The following is an 8,370-nucleotide window of genomic DNA, read 5'->3' as shown; positions in this document are numbered from 1 at the left end:
CGCCAACCGGCGTCGTGGTAAAAGGTCTCCGCCTCTTCCCCCGTAGTTAGGTAGGACCGTGGTCTCAAGCCGCCCCTAGTGGAGAAAGTGAAGAGGGACAGGCCCCACCCAAGATACCTGTCGTGTCACCGAGGCCCCGCGACGCGTGACAGGACAGCGCAACAAAGTCCCGGGATTCTGGTTTTAGCCTTCTCATGGAATATTAAAGGGGGGAAAGAGATTCGGATAACACGTAAAAAAGGCCTATCTACCTTGAATCTAGCGGGCGTTAGGCTTCAAAGCACTTTTGAGTCTCTGCGAATCGTCCAGGAATGCGAGGAGCACACAGCAGTCCCAGTCGTGCACCGGAAGCACCGACACCCTCTAGCCCAAGAGGTGGTCTTGGGGCCGCGTGCGGGGCTGTCGGGCTTCAGGGTCACCTTGCCAGCTTGGTGGAGATAGGCAACAACTTCATAGTCACTCCGGCCTGTGGAGTGGGGTGTATGGGAGAAGCAACGAGGGCGGCAACCTGGCAGAGCTGCCCAGGCCGTCGGGGAAGAAACTAAACCAAGGGAGATCAAAGGGCTGAGCTCCCCAAGAGCTTGTCGGGGAAGAAGCACCACCGTGGAGAACTTAACGTAAGGAGGTGTGAAGCCGATTAAAAAAAAAAAAAAGTTCCTACACTATCAATGTTTTAAATTACTTTTTTACTATTTTATCTAATATCTCTATAAAAATAGTAAAAAATTGACATATGAAGAGGCAAAGAGTATGTAGACCAAGAAAATGTAGAAAAAGAGAGCTTATAATGGTTGCCAGATAGTTAAAAATATTTTGGGGGTTTTGTTTCCCTTTTTTTCTGAATTGTGTGATGTTTTTAGTTTTGTCAGCATCTTAAAATAGACAATGCTTTTTCTCATTATAAATAAATATTGACTATTATATAACTTCATATTCTATTTCTTTTTTTAAAGATTTTATTTATTTGTAAGAGAGCACAAGCAGGGGGAGCAGCAGGCAGAGCAGGCAGAGGGAGAAGCAGGCTCCCCACTGAGCAGGAAGCCTGATGTGGGACTCAATTCCAGGACTCTGGAATCATGACCTGAGCCAAAGGCAGACGCTTAACCAACAGAGCCACTCAGGCATCCCTCATATTCTATTTCCTAAATACAGCCCCACAATTGCATATTTTTTAGGCTGCACAGAATACAGATTTACCCCTGCCTCTCATTTTATAGATGAGGAAACAGGCCTCTGACTGAAAAAGTTTTGGCAAAGTAGGGAAGAAACGTAGATTAAGCATTGGAAGAGTGGAGATGAGATCAGAATCTATCCTCCTAGAAGGATTAGAACAGTTATCCTTTCAGTAAAGAATACAAATGTACAGGATATGATTCTCGGTACCCAAACTTGGGTATGCAATAAATATAATTTTACTTTCTACAGTACAACCTAATATTTACTCTGAATCTCATTCCATCAGAGTGGGTGAAAATATATTATTGTCTTCCTTAGGGTTTCTCTCCCCACCCCACCCTAATTAACGTCTGCCACATTTCTTGGGCTAAAGTGCTTGGGAACGGGGCCTACCTGCTTCCTGGTGGTCAGTCCACACAAGTTGCTGCAGAGGTTTTTACCTTTGTACTAGTGCAGCAGCTCTATTCCATGCCATAGTTAAGGCACAAGAAAACTTTTGTCATACTAGTGTTGAATTCTCTGCCTAGAAGAATTAAGTTGCTAAGGGATTGGTCTGTTCAGTATTGACCAATAGAGGTTACTCATCCAATGGTGACAAATTATTCATTCCCTTCCGGCTCAGGGTCTCTCATGAAGTTGCAGTTAGATGTCAGCAGGGCCTGTAGTCATCCAAAGGCTTGAGTGGGGCTGGAAGAATTGCTTCCAAGGTAGCTCACTCCTATTGCTGACAATTAGGTCCTAGCTGTTAACTTGAAGGCTGAGTTCCTCTGCATGTGGGCTCCTCCTTAGGGCTGCTTGAAGCTGTTAACTTGAAGGCTGAGTTCCTCTGCATGTGGGCTCCTCCTTAGGGCTGTTTGATCAAGAAATGATCAAACCTTTTCTTGCTCTTATAGCAAGAGAAGTGGCTTCTTCTCTTCCAGAGTGAGAAATCCCAGTAATGAGAATTAGATAGAAACTCTCTTTAAAACTTAACCTCATAAATCACATAGCAATCACTTCCTTAAAATAACACCCTATTCCCAGGCTCTTGCCCTGGATCCTGTGGCCCTGAGGGCCTCAGTTTTGGAGGGCCTTCCTGTAAATATTCTAGGTATCCCTTATATGCCTGGGACCAGCCAGAGCTAGCAGTGCTATTAAGAGGAGCCCAGACCAGTCCCTGAAAGAGCCCTGGCCCCAGTTTCTCTCCTCCATGGCATTCTCTAATTCCATGTTGCCTGAGAAACTCTGGAACTCATGTCTATGGGGTCATCCCAAGGCCCTGAGACCAGGTCTCAATTTTAACAGGGCATCCTGATGAGCCAACTACTCTTTCTGGCCAGCACAGTATTCCTTTTGGGGAATCAGGTGAGATTGTCTCTGGGATGATGCTGATAAGCTTATCTGCAGTCACATGGAAGATGAGGTCAGGCCTCTGGGCTACGAACAGAGTTTCCCGAGCCCTTGGACTTGAGTCCTATGTATGGGTCCCTGCCTTGACCCTCTCTTTTCAGTGTTCTGACTGTGGAGCTACTGGTGGTTCATAGTGCCAGAGGACAGTAGAGAGGCAGCCGGCATCTTTTCTCTTGTGCATCACTGCATACCATTGCCCCACTGTCTAATCCACCACTGGCACCCAGGGCAGTAACTCCATTCCCTCCAAAGTCCCTGGGACACATATCAGGCAGTCATCTGGGAGCAGCCCCACCTTCTCCTCCAATATCATTGTGAGGTGCTTTTGAGACTGTCACTTCACAATACCAATAGGCCCTTTCCAACTGCTGTCCTCTTTTGTTTCAAAATGATGTGGTGATAAAATGCCCTTCCCATGTCAGTCTTAAGTCGTGCCATATGAGGCATGCACAAATGGCCTCAGCCCTCTTGCTGCACCTGTGGATCTCCCCACATATATTCCCTGTTGCTGGTGGTGTATGGAAGATAGGGATGCGGTCAACATTGAAAGAAATTAGTCTGGGAATGCTATGATTATAGAATACAAGAGAAGACATGATTGGAACAGGTGTTGGTCTATGTTTCTGGCATAAAATTCTGAATGAAAATTTAGCATGACCATACAAAAAATTATTGTTCAAAATTTCCTCATACTCTGGGTAAGATTTCCATTTGTGGTCATCATCAACAAAGCACAGTAATAATTTTTGAGAAAGTCAAGGGCAACATGACAAATGATATGGTGTCATATAGCCAGGAGTAAATAAATAGTGTAGAAGAACTACAGAGACAAGAATATATTTATTGGTTCAATATAAAAAGTTTCCAAAGAGCCATGCATCGTATTTACAGTATTACTGTATCTTCTCCTGGTAGGAGATATAACATTAGCCAGGAATGACATATTTGACAATAAAGAACATGAAGAACATGGTGGGGGTGTGGGGGGTAGGAAATAGGTGAAGGGGATTAAGGGGTATAAGCCCGTATTCCCAATCATTAAGCTATACTGCCTGTCATTGTAAAATTGACATGTATTGTTAATATACTTTTGTGAAGTTGTGTGTGTATGTGTGTGTGTGAATTTAATAAAACCTTTGAAAGAAAATGACAGTTTTACCTGACTTGCAGCGCTGGGGTGTATAAGATGGTGGGGAGGAAGGTGGGAAGATAGCAATAGGTTCTACATTCCAGAAGTTGGGGAGGAGAATGTGACAAAGTTAAAGAGAGGGAAAGCAGCCTGAATTCCTCAGTCTAGGGCAAGGATGAAGAGGAGAACAGGAAGGGGGGCAATCTGGGAATGACTTGAGGCCCTTGGTCTACATTCAACCTTAGGGGAAACACTGTGGTTTCCCAGCAAGTAGAGATAAACATGGCTTCCCTGAGGTCTTTTTTTCTGTATCTCACACCTCTCCTTTTCTACTTTTACAGCCTCGATACCTCCTTCTGATCTCAAATGCACCGACCTTGTTCTGCCCAGTGGTTATGAGAATAAGCAGCTCACAGGAATAAAGGACATTAAAATCCGCACCATCACTTATAAGTGTGTGTGAGCATTTAATATTCTGTTTAAAATTCAGGAGGAGGCTTTTCGCTTCCCAGATCTTACTTGCATATCCATTGACACCGAAAGGACAGGAATGAAGAAAACTGAGTTTTCTTTTTCCCAACCTCAGCATTATGGGCAATTATTACTGAAGACTGGGAGGAGAAAAGAAATACCTAAAAATATAACTTGCAATATTTTTTAATATTGATTCAGTCCCTTCTAACTTTGGAAAGCAGTGATAATAAAAGATTATTAGACGAATGCTTTACTCTTTTTGAAGTAATTTTCAATGTTTCACTTTGCATAATAGTAAGAAGATAATGTAGACATGATTAATCCCATTTTACAAATGAGGAAACTGGAACCCAGTTTTTAAGTCAGTTTCCTTAAAGACTTATCACAGATGCTTCATTTTTGGAAGTAATTAGCTCTTTCCATATCACTGTGGGCCTCCCGCCTGAGCTTCAGGTCAATTACTTGAGTATGCCCCACCCCTCCAATGTCCACATTTTTCTCTTCTCTTGCTGGTTCCAAGCCTCAAATCCTCTGCCAGCCTCTCCATCTGCTTGTCTTGGTCCTCCTCCTGTCACGTAGCACAGATAGGAAAGGTACTATACATGCATAACAATTGTTCACTGCATTAACTCCTGTGTTGCTATTCACAACTGATGATCAAACCTTTTCTTCATCCTTAAGGCATTGATATACTTTTTTTTTTCTTGGCCTTATTGTGATGGTTTTCAAGTAGGTCCTGATATTCTTTAAGACTCTTCTCTTCAAGCTTTGCGCAGTGGCAGTATCGTAGCCAATGAGGTTTATCCGAGGCGCGATTATTGCTAATTGAAGACTCTTCTCTTCAAGAGGTGAAGTGTAATTCTCCTCCCCTTTGGTGTGGGCTGGATAGAAGGACTTGCTTCTAACAAATACAATAAAGTAGAAAAGATGATGGCCAGAAAGACTAAATCATGAAAAACACCGTGACATCCTCTCTGCTCTAAGCTCACTCATGGCCAGCTGCCATGTCAGGAGGAGACTCAAGCAGTTTGGTGGGATGGCCCAGGTGGTGAGGAGCTAAGGCCTTTTGCTGACAAGCTAGCAAGGAACGGAGGATCGTGCTGACAGTCCTGGGAGGGAGGCTTCTTCAAAGCAGTCCAGACTGCTGAGAACTAGATCCCCAGGCAGGAGTTTTATGGCAACCTCGTGAGAGAGGCTAAGCCAGAAGCACCCAGCTAAGCCTCTCCCAGATGCCTGGCTCTCCGAAACTATAAGATCATAAAGTTTTTTGTTTGGTTCAAGCCTCAAAGTTTTGGGTAGTTTGTTCGGCAGAAATATATAACTAAGAGTCTTACTCCGTCCTCCTCTGATTCCAGCTGACAATGTGACAAAACTTTGAGGGCCTCGGAGCTTGAGCACAGGAGGGTATTAAGCATGAGCGTACAGAGGGAACTAGAGTCCGTGCGAGAACGAGGCACAGGACCCGATTCGTGTTTTAACACCATCATTCTAGCTGATTTGTGGCAAATGTATTGTTAGAGAATGAGAGTGGCACCCAAGAAAGGAGAGTCAGGCTATCAGAACAGAACAAGGGACGGAGAATGAGGGATTGGACGGGAGTCAACTAGTGAAGATGAAGACAGAGTGAAGCAAATGGATACTTCCACTGTATGAAGAAGTTTTAGTTTCGTGTATGGGGAGGGGAGGGGAAGGAAAAACAACCTGGATTCTGTCCAAAATCATTTTCTTCGAGGCCCTAATCCCTTCTAACTGCCAAAACCAAAAATCAAATGGGCTTTTTCTAATCCTTCTCCTTGAAGCCACCACTTTCTTTGGCTTTACTGCCACAGCACTACTTGGCTTTCCTTCTCCTTCTCTGCTTCCTTTCCGTCCTTACGTTTGCTTCCTCCATATCTATCAGCAGCACCTTCTCTCCTTTACTCAGGTTAAAACTTGGAGGTATTCTCAACTCTTCTCTCTCTCTCCTTTCTTCAGCAAATACGTGTCAAGTACCTAATATGCATGAGATTCCATGTTAAACACTAGAGATGTGCTTGTGCAAAGAGGTACAGCCCCTGCCTCCATGGAGTTTTCATGCTAGTGGGAAAGAGCCGTCAAACCAAAACTCACGTAAGTGAATATATACAAGGAGTGTAGGGGTTTCTTTCCAGTCCAACTGCCTCTGCTTTAATTGTTTTCTTAGGTAAAATTGATACATAACAAATTGCATATAGTTGAAGCCTCAAATTTCATGAGTTTTGACATGAAACCATCATCATTTTTTTAAAGATTTTTTATTTATTTGAGAGAGAGTAAGAGCCAGAGAGCTCCCAGAGGGAGAGGAAGAAGCAGACTCACCGGTGAGCAAAGAGCCCGATGTGGGGCTCAATTCCGGGACCCTGAGATCATGACCTGAACCAAAGACAGACACTTAACTGACCAAGCCACAGGTGCCCCGAAACCATCATCATAATCAAGATAATGGACATACCCAATATCCCCCCTCCAAACTCCTTCATGATCCTTCATAATCTTTCCTGCCTTTGTCCTCCCTTATCCCTAGGCAGCCACTGATCTGGTTTCTATCTTTGCAGATTAGTTTGAATTTTCTAAATTTTATATGTGTATTCATACTGTATGGTCAAATGGTTTGGCCTCTTTTAATCAACATAATTATTTGAGATTCAACCATCGTTATAGTATTGTAGTATCTATTCCAAGAACTAAGAACATTTGTGTACCAATCTTTGTGTGCCCATGTGTTTCCTTTTCTCTGGGGTAAATATCTAAAAGTAGAATGACTGCATCACAAAGTAAGTGTATGTTCAACTTTTTAAGAAATGCTAACCTGTTTTCCAAAGTGGTTTTACCATTTTACACTCCTACCCGTAGTATGTGAGAAGTCAGTTTTCTCCAAATAACCACCAACACTCAGATCAGACTTTTTAATTTTAGGTGTATAGTGGTATCTTATTGTGGTCTTAATTTGCATTTCCCTAATGGCTAATGATATTGAATATCTTTTCATGTGTTTGTTTGTCATCCACATGTCTTCTTTGGTGAGTGATCTGTTCAGTTTTTTTTGCCCATTTATTCTTTTAATTTTTTAAAAAGATTTTATTTATTTGACAGAGAGAGAGATGACAAGTAGGCAGAAAGGCAGATGGGGGGGGGAGCAGGCTCGCCGCTGAGCAGAGAGCCCGATGCGGGGCTCAATCCCAGGACCCTGAGATCATGACCTGAGCTGAAGGCAGAGGCTTAACCCACTGAGCCACCCAGGTGCTCCTTGCCCATTTTTTTAAATTGGGCTGTTTATATTCTCATTATTGATTTTTGAGACTTATTTATATATTCGAGATACAAGTCCTTTGTCAGATATGTGATTTGCAATATTTTCTCCTGGATTGTGGTTTGTTCTTCTCTTAACAATGCCTTTCAGAGGTACCTAGCTGCCTCACTGAGTAGAGAATGTGACTTTCATCTCGGGGTTGTGAGTTCAAGCCCCACATTGCTCATGGAGCCTACTTAAAATACAACAACAACAAAACAAAAACTAAATGCTTTTCAAAGAGCATTGGTTTTTAATTTTAATGAAGCCCAATATGTCAATTTATTCTTTTACAGATTGTATTTTGGAATCATAGCTAATAATTGCCTCACCCACATCACAGAAAAGGGTGAACTATAGTCTGAAGGAGCAGATTAAAGAGAACAAGACCAAAGATTAAACCGGCCTCTCGGGTAAACATTGGGCAAGGCGGGTGGGGAAGGAAGGAAAGACCCAGTTGCAGACTTTGGGTAGATTTCAGACTAGTAGAGTGCTGGATACAGTTAGTTCACATTCATCATATATTCCCATCTCCTTCTGGTATGCTTTCCTGCACTGCAAAGGCTGAAAAGCTAAGGATTATATTTCTCAGAAGGCCTCACAGGCAGTCAGATGTATTTGGGTGAGATTTAGAAGGCAGAAGTGAAACAAAGGGCATTGTACTGCAACTTTGGCTATTCCTCCCTGCAGACAAGTTCATGGAGATATGATATATTTGTACAGCAATGATTCAGTGATGTCTCCTGCTTTGCAAATATTGGGAGGTGGTTGCATCAGAGTGTAGCAGCAGCAACGTCCTGATCATCGCTTCCAGGTCTCTGGATCACACTTGTAGCCACTTGTACTTAGATCCAGTCATCGGTGGAGACCTCCAGATACACCACGCTCCCTGACT

At 43.1% G+C, this 8,370-nt stretch overlaps 1 pseudogene; it reads left to right on the top strand.

Annotated features, from left to right (window-relative positions):
• Positions 1-4,932: 4,932 nt before the first annotated feature.
• On the top strand, positions 4,933-5,089 carry LOC123947728 (annotated as a pseudogene).
• The last annotated feature ends 3,281 nt before the right edge of the window (positions 5,090-8,370 follow it).

Source organism: Meles meles, chromosome 7 (genome assembly GCF_922984935.1).
Source record: "Meles meles chromosome 7, mMelMel3.1 paternal haplotype, whole genome shotgun sequence".
Taxonomy (NCBI): domain Eukaryota; kingdom Metazoa; phylum Chordata; class Mammalia; order Carnivora; family Mustelidae; genus Meles; species Meles meles.
Note: the sequence above shows the minus strand (reverse complement) of the source record. Positions and strands in the feature narration are given on the sequence as shown.